Source organism: Tyto alba, unplaced genomic scaffold, assembly GCF_018691265.1.
Source record: "Tyto alba isolate M040663 unplaced genomic scaffold, T.alba_DEE_v4.0 Super-Scaffold_23, whole genome shotgun sequence".
NCBI lineage: Eukaryota > Metazoa > Chordata > Aves > Strigiformes > Tytonidae > Tyto > Tyto alba.
In genome coordinates this window covers 14,380,540-14,397,933 of record NW_024881297.1, presented here as the reverse complement: position 1 = coordinate 14,397,933, position 17,394 = coordinate 14,380,540, and positions in this window count along the sequence as shown.

Genomic DNA, 17,394 nt, shown 5'->3' with positions numbered 1-17,394 from the left:
AGGGTGTACAAACCCAGAACAAAATATTGGTGATCCAAATAATCTGATTTTGTCCACACTTTCTTCTGTCCTTTAGTATGAATATCTTTAAAAACTGCTTTTCATCATTAGGTTTGGGGTTAGAATAATCCTTTTCTTTGCTGTGGCCTGATGATTTATTTAGCTTATGTAGACTGCAATTTCAAAGTATATATATTATTATATTATTTTTTAAACTGCAAGACACATTTGTTTGTAGAGGTTTTATTGGTAACTGAGCAACTGTACCAGAGACAACATGTTGTATTGGCAAATCTGTCTCCAATTTGTATGCACACAGCTTGATATTCTTCTACAAGGTTCGTATTTTAAGCACTGGAGTCTAGATGTTCAGGTTGATATCAATCAAACAAAATGAAAAAATGAGAGCCAAAATGCCTGCTTATCCTCAGGGATGCCGCAACAAATTAGTAAGACGATCTCATATTATAACAATGCTTTCTGTTGTTATGATAGTTGTCATATTTTAATTCTTTATGAGCTTTCATTTGGGCACCATCATCAAAATTATTTGTACTAGCTAATTTGCTTTTGAGGTAAACCTCCCTTATTTCCCAGTTCATTCGAGTATGTGCCAGCCTGGTCCCCTGTGATTCAGAGCATCCTGAGAACCACTCCATTTTCTAAGAGACTGTCTGTGTTCCTGAGGCACCGTTTTGGCAGCAGCTGATGATGGAGATGCTGCAGCTATCCCCGCTTGTCCCTGGCTGTGGTGGTGGTGCTGCTGCTGCAGAGAATAAAGCAACTCTGTGCCACTTATGGATTAGGCAGAAAAGTCATCTGAGAGCTGTTTTAGTTGGGTTACAGTTGTTCTATGCTTCCAGCATGGCACAAAGCGTCTATAAAACAACATTTGGGGCATGGGGTGGGGGGGATTGTGACTGTCCTTTTGTATCCTATTCTAAGTTGTTAAGTAATGCTTCTGTTAATATTTGTCACCAACCTAACTAGCTTCAGACTGAAAATCAGGAGATAAAATGATACAACTGTCATTCCTAATCCCCAAGTCACTTCTGCTCTCAAGTCTTGAAAATACTGTGGGTTGGTATGTTGGACCTTTGGTAAGAGTTTCTTCAGATTTTGATTACATTTCTTCATTTAATTTGGAAAAAAATTAACACATCAGTGCAGAGTCTATTGTGTTTATTCTTAAGACATGAAGTGACTATTAGTAGCCTTCAGAAAGTGTAGATGATACTGTATTGTACAGCTGCATCGTGGATCTCCCTCCTCTAAAATAAATCTAAATAAATGAAGCAGCAAACCCCAATCTTGCTCTGAGATCATGCACTGAGTGGCTAATCCACTCTTGCTAGACATTGGAAGTCTCTGTAGACTGAGAAAAGGTGTCATTAGCGGATTTTCATTCCAGGACCAAAACCAAATACAGCCAGGGCTGAAAAAAAACCCCAAAATGTATTAAGCTGACAAAAAAGAAGTCTCCAGTGGGAAATGGAAGACAACTAAAAACAATGATAATAACATTTTCATGTGCTTTCATTACATGAGCAATTTGGGGATGTGCTGAACAATTCACAAATATTTCAAATTGCTGTGTATATGCCATAATTGCTGGTTTACAAATATGTCAGATTCTTTACCATGCAGGCTCCTTTTATCCATTGCAAACAATTCTAGATCAGATGTTTTCCATTTAAACTGTTAGAAGAAAATAGTGCAATAGTATTAATTTGCTTGGCTGCACTGATGAGGATTACTCAAGTAAAATATAATCCTGGCATTTATCAATCTTAAATTCCATATTGATCTCAATTAGTCCCACTCTATACTAATGCAGTATAACATAGAATATATATATACAAAACTAAGTATAAAGCTGAGTTGCCTGGGACAATAGTTAAAATGGACACTTGCAAAGATGATAGAATTAAATAGAAATTACCTTTGTTTTAGATTATCTGGTCTAGCATTAATATAAACAATTGATTTTGAACATTTATTGCTTGTTTATATTGTAGCAGTAGTCATCCAATCTGAGGGTTTAGCATAATAATAAATCTCTTTAGCTGCTTATTGAATCAGAACAATTTTTATATCATTGTGCCTTTCTAACTTTTGGATGGTAAATTTTATATTTAAAAAGTCACTGAATTTCCCCCCCTCTGAAAAGTGGTTAGAGACCACAATATCTTTGTCTGATTTTACCGGTTCACTAGAGAGAGAGGCAAAGGAAACCTTTTGCAATGAACTGCACTGTAGACCTGGAGGAAATGCCACTACTGATCTGAAGGTGTTTGACAATCAACGTGCACTGAGCAATTCTCACTGACTGCTTACAACCCCACAGAAGATGAAGACCGGTGATGTACTGTTTAGCAAATGCCCTGCCTGGAACAAGTTACTCTCACATCTTCCCTAATACATTTTTCCAGATTCTCATCTCCATCAAAAATAAATGCTATTCCAACATGGGGAAAACTCCAGGGGACTACCTGCCATCTCTGAACAGTGCTAGTGGGCCATGCAGGCATTGGGCAGATGCTTTGGGATGCAACTGCAAAGACTTAATCTCCTGACCCATCTCTGCTTAAAGTACGTTGGTTTACGTCGTGGAATAGCCTCAGAGCTTGAGAATCTCCTCCTTTTGGGCAAAACAAAACAGGAAGATGCACACTCCAAGAGCTTGGCTTCTGCACTTCAACAATCAGAGAATGCTCAGTCCACAGGGTGAGTATGAAGTAGCCACCGCAAAGCACATACAGTGTCAATAGTGAATTTTTGGCACCGTTTGCTTTGTTTGCGTGTTTCCACTGTAGTATAGAATTTGCCCTGGTAGCCATTGCTTTTGTCTGGTGGAATTGTACCATCACTAAGACTAGGTGAACAGGTGGTCTTGGGATTTATTGCATCACTGTGTGAAAATTAGCAAATTCCCTAATTCCCTTCACCTTATCACAATCCTAAAAGAAAGGGAATCTGGGAAGATTTTGACAATTTTTAGTCTGTTTACATCACCAAACAGTGTCACAAAATATGCTGGTCCCCCTGTCCTCATATGATAAATTAACAGATATTTGTCTGTGAATCATTAATAGAAATGAGCTTCAACCAAGGGTCTGGAAATTTTCATTTTCTTGCAATGCCAAAGCTGTACATTGCAGAAAACACTGCACAATGTCTGAGTAAACATTTTCTTGAAGCATGCATAAAGAATCATATTTTAATTGGAAAGTCTTACCCAGTAGGGGTTTTAGAAATGGAGTAGATTATAAAAACAAAGATTTGTTTGGGCTGGATTGTTTGCAGAAGGTTTAAAAAACAAAGACATTAGAAAAAATATGAATGTATTTATATTATTTTACCTCTCTCTTAAATTCCCTGTAAACAGTCTGGAAGCAGTATCCTGTTAACACATTCATTTGGTGTAATACAATTACTGTATTAAAATTTATGCTGTTGATTTAAGGATGTCTGCTAAAACTACCAAAGCCTCCCACTTGAACCTTCTGTCACCTTATGCTATTTAATGTGACATGATTATCTTAACTGATTTTGAAATTCATATATAGATTCACAATGCATTTGAATGGCTTCTTTCTTATATAGACCATTTGCATGAGATGGCATTGATATAACTTAATTACAAGACGACTGTAAGCAAAATGCTAAACATGGATGTAACTGTCCAGTACTGGAGAACTGCCAACCAGAACCCCCACACTTAAAAGAAGCCTAGGTCTCTAATTTATAGCTTAGGCTTGACTCTTGCTGTAATGACATTTTCCTCTTTATCCTATCATCACTTTCGAGTCTTCTTGTGTGGATTTGAGGGTCCCACCAGGCTGGGAAAATACAGAAGAGATTATCTAGGTCTGTGTTTATAAATAATGCAGAGGATCATGACAAAACAGTGAAACTAAGCTTATCATCATGATACATAATGGCCACCTAAATAATGACCAACGTTTTGTAGGCTAAAAATATTTCTAATGCTTATTAGCTAATAACATGAATGCAAAAATAGATAATTGAGCATACAGTCAGTAATCATCTTACAGTATTTTCCTTTATGGCAAATAAGCAGTTGCGTTATCTTTGGGGAGTAAGACTAGGATGAAGCTTGATGAAAATAAGCAAGCAAGGGTTCTTGTGAAGGTGCAAACTGCAAGCGATAGATTCACCATCACTGATTCTGTGCTGACAGTAAGTCACAACCAAGATAGAAGTCTGAGGTTTGTTCAAACTTTGAAGCATTTCAGACTTAGGTCCTTGTATTTCATTCACTCCTAGACCTACTTATGAAGGAGAACTGGTGGCGCATGTGTATATAGATATATATGTGTGTGTGTGTACATGTATATATACACCAGCATATAAATCTTAATTAGGAAATGGTAATCCCAAAATGTCTAAGTAAAGGAAGCATTTAATTTTGTCCATTATTACATTCCATTGGATGTGCTTCCCTATTGCACATCATACAGTGAATTGAGTTCATGTTTGACTAGGCAGTAAGAAGGTTAAATCAATCCTATGTTCCAATTATGTTACTGTGATCAGTCAAAAAGAAAAAATTATATGATAGAAAGAATATGCCACAGTATAAAACTACAGGGAACAACTGCGACTACAATTTCAATCTCAACCTGAATAACATTGGTAGGGCTCTGTTCAAGAAATAGATAGGGTCCTTTCAACCACAGTCATTCTTAACATTTGTTGTAAAGTTAGAACTAATAAATTAAACAAATGTAAATTATATTTGTTTTGTGACACAATACTTCAGCAATAATAGCATATTTCTCATTATCAATGTGATAACATTTGTGTGCATAAAAAAATCTAAGTTAAAAAATTGAATTTAATTTTAAATGTAGGAAATGCACTGAGAAGCATCAAATCAGTGTAATCTTCAATACCATGACCAAAACACAGTATTAAACTTTGCGGTTTTCTTTTAACATTCAGTGATGTGATTGTGTGCAAAACTGTACTTCTCCTATTAGTTGATACATGGTGGAAATATATTAATAGTAACAATGTACATATCCTTACATATCTGACCCATTTGGAGGATCATATAATTTGTTGTGGTTTGAGCCTGGTCAGCAACCAAACACCATAGCTGGTCACCTTCCCTTCCCCCTCCCCACCTGGGAATGGGGGAAGGAATTAGAGGGGTGAAGGGAGACTCACAGGCTGAGATAAGAACAGTTTAATAATGGCAATAAACCGAGAACAATTATGATGATGGGAAAAAAAGAAGAAATATATAAACAGGCAATGCACAACGTAATTGCTCACCACCTGCAGACCCAATACCCAGCCCGTTCCCGGCCAGTGACCCCAAGATACCAAGATCCCACAATCGCAATCCCGGAAGCGAGAGAGAGAGAGCTCCTTCCCAACCACCCCTCCTTTATATAGTGAGCATGATGTTCCATGATATGGAATATTTCATTGGCCAATTAGGGTCTGGTGCTCTGGCCGTGCTCCCTCCCTCATTTTTCTCATACCAAACCCAAAGCTAAATCCAAAACACAGCACTCATCTAGTCCCTGAAAAGGAATAATAACTCTACTTCAGCCCAAACCAGGACAAATTAAAATATAAGTAAATATATAAATAAATCAGATTCTGGAGCAGTTTCTTTAAAAATTAAAAATTCTTTTCTTTTTCTCGCAATCTTGAGGAGAATACTATTCTGCCTTTAATCTGTAACTGGAAAGGCTTTCTTTTGTAGGCTTTTAGAAAAATGCAGAATACATTGGCAAATTATACATAGAGATCTAGAGTCTTCTATATTATTTCAAACTGTAGATAATGGCTTCTTAAGTAACATGGAAAATGTTCTGAAGTATTATAATTTTTAAAAATCAAATTGAATATCAAATGCTAATATAATTATTCAGTGTTCAATAATAACTAATGCATTTGAGTGTCTATCTTAATACATGAAAAAGTACAGATTTTTCACTTTGAGTCTTCTGTAATGTTGAGAGTATTTTCTTTGAAATCATGGCCTTAAAATTGTTGCAGTTATTATACTAAGTAAAAAGTACAGTGAAACTGTTTATATTTATATTTAACTAACAGCTCAAGTACAGTGAAAATCTGGAGGACAAGACAAATGTGTGAATAGTTTCCATACCCTGCTTTGTGAAAATTTCCATTCCAAGTTAATCTTGAGCACATATGATCTGTAAGGAAGTCTGTCTAAAATATAAGATCTTATATGAGAGCATTATTTTTTACCAGCTGGCTAAACTGTACAGTTGTTACTTTGGTAATGTTTTAAGAAATGTGATACACAGTAGGACAGTTCACAAAAACTACGAGAATTCTTCAGCGCTGACATTTACTAAGGATGTTTTCTTCCTTATGGACGAAGAAAACGTTCTTTTTTTAACAGTGGCTGCACTGTGGAAGTGAGGTGTTGAGTGGGTTTTTTTGCCAGGGGAATTTGTAAAATTTGAGCATGTTTTCTTTGAAATTAAAAAAATTAGTTAACAGATGTTGAAAAGAGCTGCTGTTTTAAGTAAAGCCCACATCCATGGCAGAGCTTTCCTTGGAACGCAGAGCATGAGGCACACGGGACTGATGTTGTCAGTCTTTGCAGCAGCAGCACCACGGGACATTTAACACTGTCTGTGCTCTCCCTCTGGTGAGTGCAAATGATAAGGAAACCATGAGCAGTTTTATTAGTAGAGACAGAGGCTCTACAGAAGTATTCTGGCAACCTTGATTTTTAAGATGAATCCTGTTATGCTTTGGTTGAGTTTTATTTTTAAATGTTAAGTGTTGACATAGTCTTAGTAAACTAGTAATTTTGTTGTGGATTTGCACTACAGGTTGTATATTGTGCCGATTCATAAACTGATCTGTCCTTGCTTGGTTTGATTTGCTCCAATTTCCTATGCTGCACTAAGATTCTGCAGCCCAGACCTTTTCTGCAATGCCATTCTCAGCATCTCCGTTTTAGTTGGCGTTGTGAAGAACAGCTTAGCAGCTACCCAGAGTTGAGGACTGTTGCCCAAGCTCTTCAGCACAAGCAGAAGGCAGCAAGTAATGTTCAAGCTCAGGCCTGTATCCTGAAGTGCAGCTCAGTGTAATCAGAGAGATTGGTAGGCAGCATTTTCCCCCTAATGCTGTGGCAAAGAAAAGCTTGGGGCTGAGAAAGAACTGAAATGGATGCAGAATGGGCATGGATAAGCAAGAGAAGAGATTCACTATCTGAAATAGAATATATAGAAAAAGATTGGACTGTATGGATGGAGGATTCACAGATATGAAAAGTATGTGGATAAAGATTGAAGATTAGAACAACAAAAAAAAGAGAAATCAGAAGCAATAGGGAAAAAAAAAAAAAAAAAAAAAAAGAACAGAAATCTCAAAGTGCAAAATCTCTTTTTGGTGATGCCCTAAACCTCATCAGTTCATCCAGAAAAGAGAAAAGCCTTATATCCCACCCAAAAAAGAAATACTGCGGACAAGAAAAGTACTTATCTTTCTCCTAGAGAGCAGGTTGTCTCCTGCAAGACAGAACAGCAAAAAAGAGAAACAGAGAAATGCCTGTTGTGAGGTCTATATTCACTAAGTATATGTCACCTATTCCAGGAAACAAGAGAAAGGAAAACAAGAAGAGGCTGCGTTCAGACACAGCAGTATTGAAATTTATAAATGTTTAAGTATTCCTTCAACTTGCACAGGTTCTATATTTAAACATGCATTTTTAATTGACACCAGAAATAATTTCACTTTATATATAGTTTTTATAAGTCTGGGACCTACCTGTCCTAGACCTATTTGAAGATATATCTACAGAAATCTTTTATGAAGGAAGGAGGGAGGATTTCATTTACAAAGGGCTAAATCCAAAAGCCTGTTCTGGAATTTGTCTTAATTATTGATGTGCAGTTACACAGGGATTTCCCACACAACCTCCCAGCAGCATCAGATTACCTTGAAGTTACAGTAACCACTGTAATCTGAACAGGTCCCTTGTAAAGAGCAGAAATATAGGTCTGGATATGAAAAAAATCTTTAATGCATTGCACATTGCCAGCTTGGGACCACTCTAAAACTGTTCTTAAGTGATTCAGGTACTGCCCTTTGCTACTTCACATCCTTTCTTACCTATTTCTTCAAGGAAGAGAATCTCACAGGTTTAACTACAGTAGAAAGAAATAGATTTGCTTGGTAAAGTAAAATTACATGCAACTGGATAGTTTCGGGCTGAGGTCATAGTATATGGGGAATGTCTTTTAAAGATGTATGGGGTTGCATTTTCTTTTAAAGGCATGAGCAGGATTTCCAAAAGCATATGGGGAAGAGTCCTTCACAGTACTCTTGACATGGATACTGGCTTCCTTTATGAGGCTTTAAGTACCTAAGTATCTATAAAATCTAGCCTACAGTTCTTTTATCTCTTTGGTGGGGTCATTCCTACACCTGTATGGCAATGCGCCTATAATTTAAGGGCTGCATTTTTGACAATAGTCCCTGGAAGTGCTCTGAACATGTATGGAAGACAAATCCTCCTGTTCTTTCTAGAGCACCGTTAATAGGACACTGTGGGAAAGGTTTCATTATTGTTATGCTTAAAGTGAGCATAAACATGGGCATTCAAAAATAATACTTAGCTGTCATAAGCCTTGTATTTACCAACTTTCATCCAGCAAAATTTCAGTTTGTTTTATATGTTGTGTTTTGTATATAGGGATCAGTTCAGTCACCTCTGGGGCAAAATTCAGCAGCTGTTTAATAGTGGCAGCAATGCTGCAGAGAACAGTTTTAGGATATAAAGAGTAGAAGAATAACTTATCTAATTGAAACTGTGTGGGGAATTTAAGTAGGCAGAATGTAATTACTCAAGCTGGAATTCGGCCATTCAAATATTGAAGCCTTTAAAGAAATGCTAATAACTATTCACAGCTTTAGGAATATATCTTCAAATCACAATTTTAATAAGAATAAAAAAGGGGAAAATACATTTAGCAGCTTATGTTAGGGAAATATTGTATTAACTGTAGAGGACAAAAATGAAGGTAAATATTTAAATACATCTGTTATCATGGGATAAGACTTTGATATATCAATCCCATCTCCACTAAAGCCTCCTACTATAAAAATAAAACTCCCACACTGAAGTATGTTTCTGTTTTCCTTTTGCTATGATAAATAGCTATCACAAAAAAGGAAATTTGGCATAAAAGATGTGATTTAAGAAAATAACTTAAGGCAGTGGTTTTCATTACAAAAAGGTACAAAAGATGGAGCAGAGGCAGCGATTTGTTTTGCATAAACACTTTAAAAAATATTGTCTTTGCGATAGATGTTTATATACTTGCTATTCCATTGTATTAGTGATTGCTAGTTGGTGTGGTTATTCCTGAAGACCAAAAAAATTGGCAGAGTTATAAAGGTGGTCTATAATTTTATCAGAAGATAATTGCAGTGTCCGTTAGGTAGAACTAATTGACATTGATAATTTCTAGACAACCTAGTCTTCTTCAAAGTTTCACTTTGAAAGTTTATATAGCAAAATTTATGTACACTATCAGGTTACTGACAGTGATCAGAACTTTAGCAAGCCTCTCTATTAATTCTATTTCACTAAAAAAAAATTCCAAGTAATATTTAAAATTCAAGTTGAAATTTGTTTCAGTTTAGATGATTAGCTGAAGTTTAGCTGGATTGCACAAGCATCTGCAAGCTGACACAAAGGACTCCACTAGCAATGGTGGTACTTATATCTTCCTCTACTGGTGGGAGCGATACCTATTGCTATCAATCTTGTCACTGATGGTGCTAATCCTCCTAGAAATGCAAGGTTATGCAAACTAGTATGAGTATCTTCCACGTGGTGCAGTGCAGTGCATTCCTGTGCAATAGCTACTGGTTTGTCTTGAAACCATCAGAGCTCTATTAGTGCAGCACTTTGTCTCAGCTTATTATGGCTGAGCTGATGAGCTTTATTGCCATTGGTTTGGTCACGATGGGTTTAGAGATTGCTGCCTGGTGCTCCAAAACACACTGTAGACAGACATCAAATTTATCTTAGGCTTAGATACAATTAAAAACCAATAACAACAAAAAACACAAAAGGAAACCTACAGTGCAGAGGGACAGATAAGCATTTCTGTTTGAGATTCAACTCAGTCAGCATACTGAGTATGGTTGGCTGCAGGGTGTAAAACTAACATGCTTTTTACACATTAGCTGAGCAGCTAAGGACCAGAGTGCTGTTCCCTCCTCATGACAAAGATTTGAAATCTCATCTTTCCAGAGTCTGCCCAAGGCTAGCCTACCTGTTCCTGTTGAGACTGGGACTACTCACTGTACAGGATTTGTGGAGAACAGAGGAAAGGGCACACCTGTATTTGACACTGCAGTAATGTGGCGAGTCTGTGTTTGTCCCTTGGGCCAAACTGTCCTTCCCATCCTTCTGCCAGGTGAGAATTGCATGCATTCCTCTATGCAATTATGCTCACACTGGTTTTCGGCCTGAAATGAAAATAAGTGAGAGAGGAAACAGGACAGTAAACAAAATAGGGAAGGTTGAATGTCAATACCTTTTTCAGCCTCATTCCCCACAGTTGTCATCAGACTGCAATTATGTACCTTTCCAAATGCATCTGTGTGCCCGGCTGTGTGCCTCCCACATCCTCCAATAACTTTTGATAATTTCTGCACGGTTCATTGCAACCAGATTTGGTGGAAGGTAAAGGTCTCAGAAATAATTACATGGGTTTGAGTTTTGTAGCCACAGACAAGGTACAGAGGGAAACTGCATAAATGCAATACTGGACACCATAGAATACTCCCTGGAGAGGCCTCCTATAAAAACCTTTACGGCAGGAAAATCTTTAATGAAGATTTAATTTTCTATCACACTAAACTAGACAACAACAATAAAAAAATTCCAAAATATGGGGAACTTCGTTTCCTTAGTCCTGTTAGTCATGGAACTGCCTTTTTTTTCTTTTTTAAATATGGCTTAATCATCTATAATTTTTGTAACAAGCCTCCCAAAAGGTAATAATGATATGCTATGACAAATTTTATACATTATGATACATGTCCTTTAGGCTTTATAAAGGCTCCTTGTGATGGGTTGGACAAGCTTCCCTGAGGCAACTGAGGCTCCTTTACATATAGTTCATTAGTTGAAAAGAGAAATGGGCTTCAAGGTGCTTTAAAAAGATTAATATTTTTTTAGTTCACTGTTCATGGGGAGAAGTGCATGTAAGATAATTCAGGGCCAAATTTGGCTTTAATCAGAAAAGTATGTATTTTGGGGAAAAAATAGAAAGATTTATAGCTGGTTGCATAGATTGATAGATGACTGTTCATCAGAACAGAATGTGGCTTTAACAAGACAATTGCTGTCCTTAATTCTAAAACAGAAGTAGTTTGTCCTCTTTGTGCCAGATGCTGCAACATTTATATCAGAGAACATTTATAATAAGCTAAGAGCATTTATAATAGGATAACCTAGGACAGGATAATGAGTGTTTCTCAGTCACTCAGGGAGAAAGAAGTACAAAAACCTGACTCTCGTCTTGAGCTATACTGCCTCGTCTAGAGCTCAGCCATTAGTAAAGGCCTGTGCCTTAACATATTAGCATAACCTTTCCTTGTATTGTAGGTCAGAGAAAACTCCCATTTAAAATCTCCCTCATTTGTCAAGACAATTTCTCTTTTGACATCATCCAGAAGGTAGTTGCTCTTATTGCCATATCTCTACTATTTTTTTCTGGAAACAGATTATAGGAGCAGCTTCCATGGTCTTCCACATAATTACTCCCCTTCTGCCTTGCTACCAATCTTGATTTTTTGAGTGTGTCATTTAAAATGAACCACCGGCTTTTCCCTCAGGTGTAAATCCCACATAGGAGTCTCCTCAGTGGCAATCACTACAACATATCAAACAACACTAATAAAACAGATATGTAATGTTTTTATACTCCTTCCTATCTCTCTTGCAAGTCTTATATTTATATATACCCTTAATTACGGTGTTATGTTAATGCTGTAGGGCTTCAAAGTTAGTATGACTGCAGTATTGACTACCATCAGCTGTTGCTGGTAATCAGTGTTCAGACAGGTCATGGAGATTTACTCCAAGCAAGCTTTAGTGTATCTAGTAACATGTATGTAACTCTGAAATTAACTAGTAGCAACCATTATGGCAAAAAACATCCCAAGAAACTTATGTATAGATGTGACTTATGAAAATATTCTGTATGTATTAATAGACCATATGTTAATATTCAGGAAAAATTTATAAATTTATGCGCTAAATAACTGGCAATTTTTTGACATCTGTTTTTTTACATTTGTGTCATAATTAAAATGGCTTCAATAAATTCTAACTTTTGGTTATCAGATAAATTGTAATCCATCCCTCTTCCTTTACTTCAGTCATTCTTCTGTTATGTTTTGTTACAGAGTTTTAATACTGTAAAAAAAAACCCAAACCTTTGAAACCTTACAAGTTAAATTGTTATTTTAAGAAATATCTCCAATTTATATGTATTATATTTTAAAAACATATTTAGAGCATTCATGAACTGCATTTGTTATCATATGCATGTTTAGTTATTGCAGATAAAATCAGCACATACAGGCATAACAAATCTGTGAGGTAAAATCTGTAAAACTGGTCACACAAAGGCTTTTTATCTCTCTCTATCAGTATAGCTAAGTCGAGCCTGGTTAAAAAAAAATGAATACATGCAGCTTATATTACAGACTAAAACAGCCATAGGCCTTTGCATTCAGTGGGACTATCATGCACTATCACTCAGATTATATAACACTACATAAATAGGAGTGTCAATGGTTTATAGAGAACCTTGTCTTTCAGTTATGAGTTTCTGCATTTCAATCAAGTTTTCTATCAAAATAAAACTTACAGTAGCTTGCTAAAGATCAATGGCTAGAACAAAAAAAGTCCCGATGTTCATTTTTTCCCAGTGGCAGTTTCTCGTGACTTAGTTTTAAGAACTGATACTGATAAAAATTCCTCCTTATTCAGTATTTGAAAATACTGTATGTTTCAGTCCCAAATGTAATATTCTTTTAAGCACATCTGTACTACCATCTACTGGAAAGGTGAGTAACTATGTATCAGCAATCACTGTTTCCATCTGCTACTGAACCCAGACTAAAAATTGAAAAAAAAAAAAAAAAAAAAGATGAACCTTACGTTTCTCCCCCCAAAATTGCATCTTCATGTGCACTTTAAGTTGTACTGACACAAGAAATCTCTCATTGGTAATCTTTTGCAGAGATCAGGTTGAACTGAGGCTGGATAGTTTCCATGAGGATATGTTTCAGCCAAAAGTAAGATATTCTTTATCATTTTCTTATGATAAGGTATTGCACATCAATAGTTCTCTTTCAGCTTCTGAGATAAACAGAGGGAGGACAGTGAGCATGTCTCTGTGTGTGTGTGTACAATTACAGTTCTCAAGCAAGTAAGGAAGTCAGAAAATTCAACAGAGCACAGCAGAGACAGGTACTGTGCATGCTATTTTATATGCTTCCGGACTCCAGATCTTGATTGTTTTCTCATGATTCTGTTACACCATTCTAGGATATCTTGAAACAGCCCTGCCAAGACTGGCGACTTGTTTAGCAAGATGAAGAAACATCTTCTGAAGTGAGATTAGATTACTCTTTTTTTCTATATACATAACAGTCTGCATTCTGCACTAACCAGCTGTGCATGCACACACACAACAAATGCAAACACAATAGGAGTTTTGCAAATAGTACAGCTGGATACCATCAAGGGAATATGAAAGCAATCTCTAGCTGCCTTGCACGTTACCAGCCTCCTAGACAATTGCATCATATCTGCAACTGGCCACACACACACACTGTTACCTGCTTCTAGGCAATTAAATAATATTTGATACTGATTACAGACTTTTCCATTTTTATTCTTCAAAAACATGCACAGGCAGATGCAGGGAGAGACATGCAGGAGTGCAAGATGAGTGTACATAAATGAAAAGCAGAGGATGGCAGCAGTGTTATTAGTTTCTGGGTATGAGGAAATGGCTGTTCTCTGTACATCTATTTAAAACTATTTAGAATACTGCATATGAATTATTTTCAAGAAGGTCATTGTGTTGTTCTTAGGCACATCAAGGACAGCTAAAATAATCATCATTTGTTCAAATAACATTTAGATGAGAACTATTAACAATGTATACTGTTATTAGCATACATTATTTCAGCACATGTTAAGCAATGAAAAGTGTTGCAAAGAAGACTTTAAAAAAATGTATTTGATGCATTAGACCAAGCCTGTAACAACTGGGATATAGTTTACCTCTGTCCTTTTGCCATCTACCAGTGAGTGGAAGAAGGAACCCTGTCTTTCAGTAGGAAGCCATCTAAGACCCATTGTGCATCATCAGAAATCAGTCTAGCAGCTCATTTTGTATCTCTAAAAGCAGTGATAACTTATTTCCAATAACACAGCATGCAGCCCTTCTAAGAGGATATACAGTGAATGCCTTCCACAAAGGTATCTTCCTGACATCAGGACAGATAGTGGATAACCTCTCCCAGTCTTCAAAAACAAAAGAGAAAAAAATAAAATTGAAGGGAAAAATGAAACAAGCTAACAAAACACACTCCATTCTTTCATACGCTCTGAGTAATCCTTGCTGGATTTTCACCTCTTCTACAGTGTCCTATCACACAGGGAGAGCAGAACACTTCACAGTGATTAACACACTGTTTCATAGCCTTCCTTCAGCTTTAAACCTCATGTTTTCATGTTTCTGTTCAGACTTCATCAGTATAAGTTCTTTCTGTCCCTAACCCAAGACTTAAGAACCTTCAGTGATGCCAAAGGAAATATAGATCACCATTCACTCTCTTTTTTCCTTTCTACCTTCTCAGCAATGACATCTACCCCACCTTGTCTTGAATTTGGCCTTCATGCTCTCCTTTCTCCAAACTGGATTTTACCTTTCTCATTTCAGTGGCTGCTTTCTGATACAGTTGTATGTTCTTTCCTCCTTTAATATACTTAAAATTAACTTCTCTACTATTTTCAATCCTGCAAGCCATTTTTTTTTCAAATCATCTTGTGTAATTGGATTTCTTTGTTCCCATTATAGTTGTATATCTTTGAAAATGCTGTAACATAATCTTTACTTGCACTTGCTAAAATTCAGCAGCCTTTCACCATTTTTATCATAAATATCCTATATAAAGTTGCAGATACCAAATTTACTGGCAACAGTACTCACAGATGTAATACTGTTCCAACTGATAAATATCTCTAATACTGTCATTTTTCTTTGACTGTATTATCTGTGCAGGATATGACTTAAAAGTGTGAATTTTTTTCCTGATGTGATCTATAAAAATGATATCTCTTTCAAATACTTCCTCAAGACTCAACTCTGCCCTAAGGCCTACAAAATTCTAGCTGTTAATCATGTTGAGGGAAGTGATGGGCTGTAACAGTAATTGCCTTCCTTTTCTTATCCCTTTTTCTAATTAAACTCTCCATTACCCTCTCTAATTTTAAGTGAAAAAAATCCCAACAACATATAATTAATAGTTATATCAGTTCTTCCCTTTCTTTATTTACTTCAACACTGTAGCTGTATTTCTTACCTATCCATCTATTGCACCTTTTAAGACTATAAGCCCGCTAGAGACCAAAGTTTCCTTTCTCCTTACTTGTTTGTACAGCTAGCACAACCATTCTCTAAACCTGAGGGAGGCTGTTGAATTCTGCTATCAAATAAAGGTAACATCTTTTCACTAGCTCGCTGCTGTCAATTAGGCTAAAAACTACTCTACTTTCCCCCTTTTTTTTAATGTTATGATAGAGAAAGAGAAGAGGGGAGGGAAGCGAAGGGAAAGGGAAGAACCTATCAGTTTTATTTCAGGCTAAAATACATGTCTAGTCATACTTGGGCTGGTTGTATCTGTTTAATCTGAATCATTTGACAAGACAAATTGTTTGGCTGATCTGCACAAGGGTTTCTAGAGGAATGAACCAAACTGTTGTTGGAGAAAGGGATTAATCTCTCTGAAAAATTCCAATATATATGTAAATTTCAACATACTCATTTCCACCATGTAAATGGAAACATGTACATAGAAACATGCAGTTTGCAATCATCTGACAGCAACTTGGGGCTATCCTTCAAACTGCTCACAGATTTCTGACACTAACTTCCAGACCCATATATATCAGATATAGTTTTGACCTAATATGGAAAGATATTAATGTAGTAATGCAAGAATCAGTAAAACCCTATCATGTTCAGAACATTTCTTCTTTCAGGCATAGGTATAAAGTACAACACCATCACAAACAGCATGTTCCACCCACAAAAAAAACAAAACAAAACAAAACCAAACCACACCACAAAAAATTTACAACAACAAAAACCCATCCCCCTCACCCCCAACTTAAAGCCTGTTAAATTCTAAAATGTGATTATACTCTCTAGTTCAGCAGGGGGCCCAGCAGGAGAAACAGTAGCAAAACAACACCCTACACCCACTCCTGGGCTGCTGCTGAATTCATGAATATTGCAGGAACATTTTAGCTTGATGAAAAGGAGAGTGAAAAGATCAAATAAGAGCACTGAGTAGGAAAAATAGTTCTCTAAGCCATTCACAGTGGGAGGAGAAAAATATAGAGAAAGTGAAGAGAGGTCCTTTTAGACTAGAGAATGTTTGAGATTGGAATGACATGATTTCATTCTGTCATTATTAAAATTCATTGTTTTTTAAAATAGTACATTTATACAGCTGGGTTTTTTTTGACCCAGGCATGTAAAAAATGGGGGAAGCTATTCTGTAAATTACCTATTTCTGAACGTTAAGTCAATCCTATTTATTGTTCTTTATGTGGCAGGTGTGAGTGAGTGAGTGGATCTAAGAGTGAAGAGTGCCACCACCAGGACAACTGGCCAAATGGAAGCAATTTTTGTGAAGGTTGGTTACTCCTTTCCCAACTTCAAGGTTTACTTGTGAACATACTCTCCAAAATTGTCTTATCTAATCTTACCTGAGCAATCGGACACAGTTGATTGATTGGATTATTTACAGGAGGTGGAGATTTCTCTGAAACCTCACACTCTCTTTGTTATTCTCTCCATGTCACAGCACGTGGCTTTTTTCAGGTTTCACATTTTTCTGCTTGTGGTCTGTGTTGTCTTTTGACTCTTTCACACAATGGCAACTAAATCAATCCCAGTCCTTTTTTTTTTTTTTTTTTTTTTTTTTTTGTTTTTTGTTTTTTGTTTAGTCCTTAGACAACAGTTTCTTTGGTTTCTTTTATTGATAACCAAGAGAATACTAACTGTTCCTTCATTTAGTCTTAATGGAGATCAGAGACAA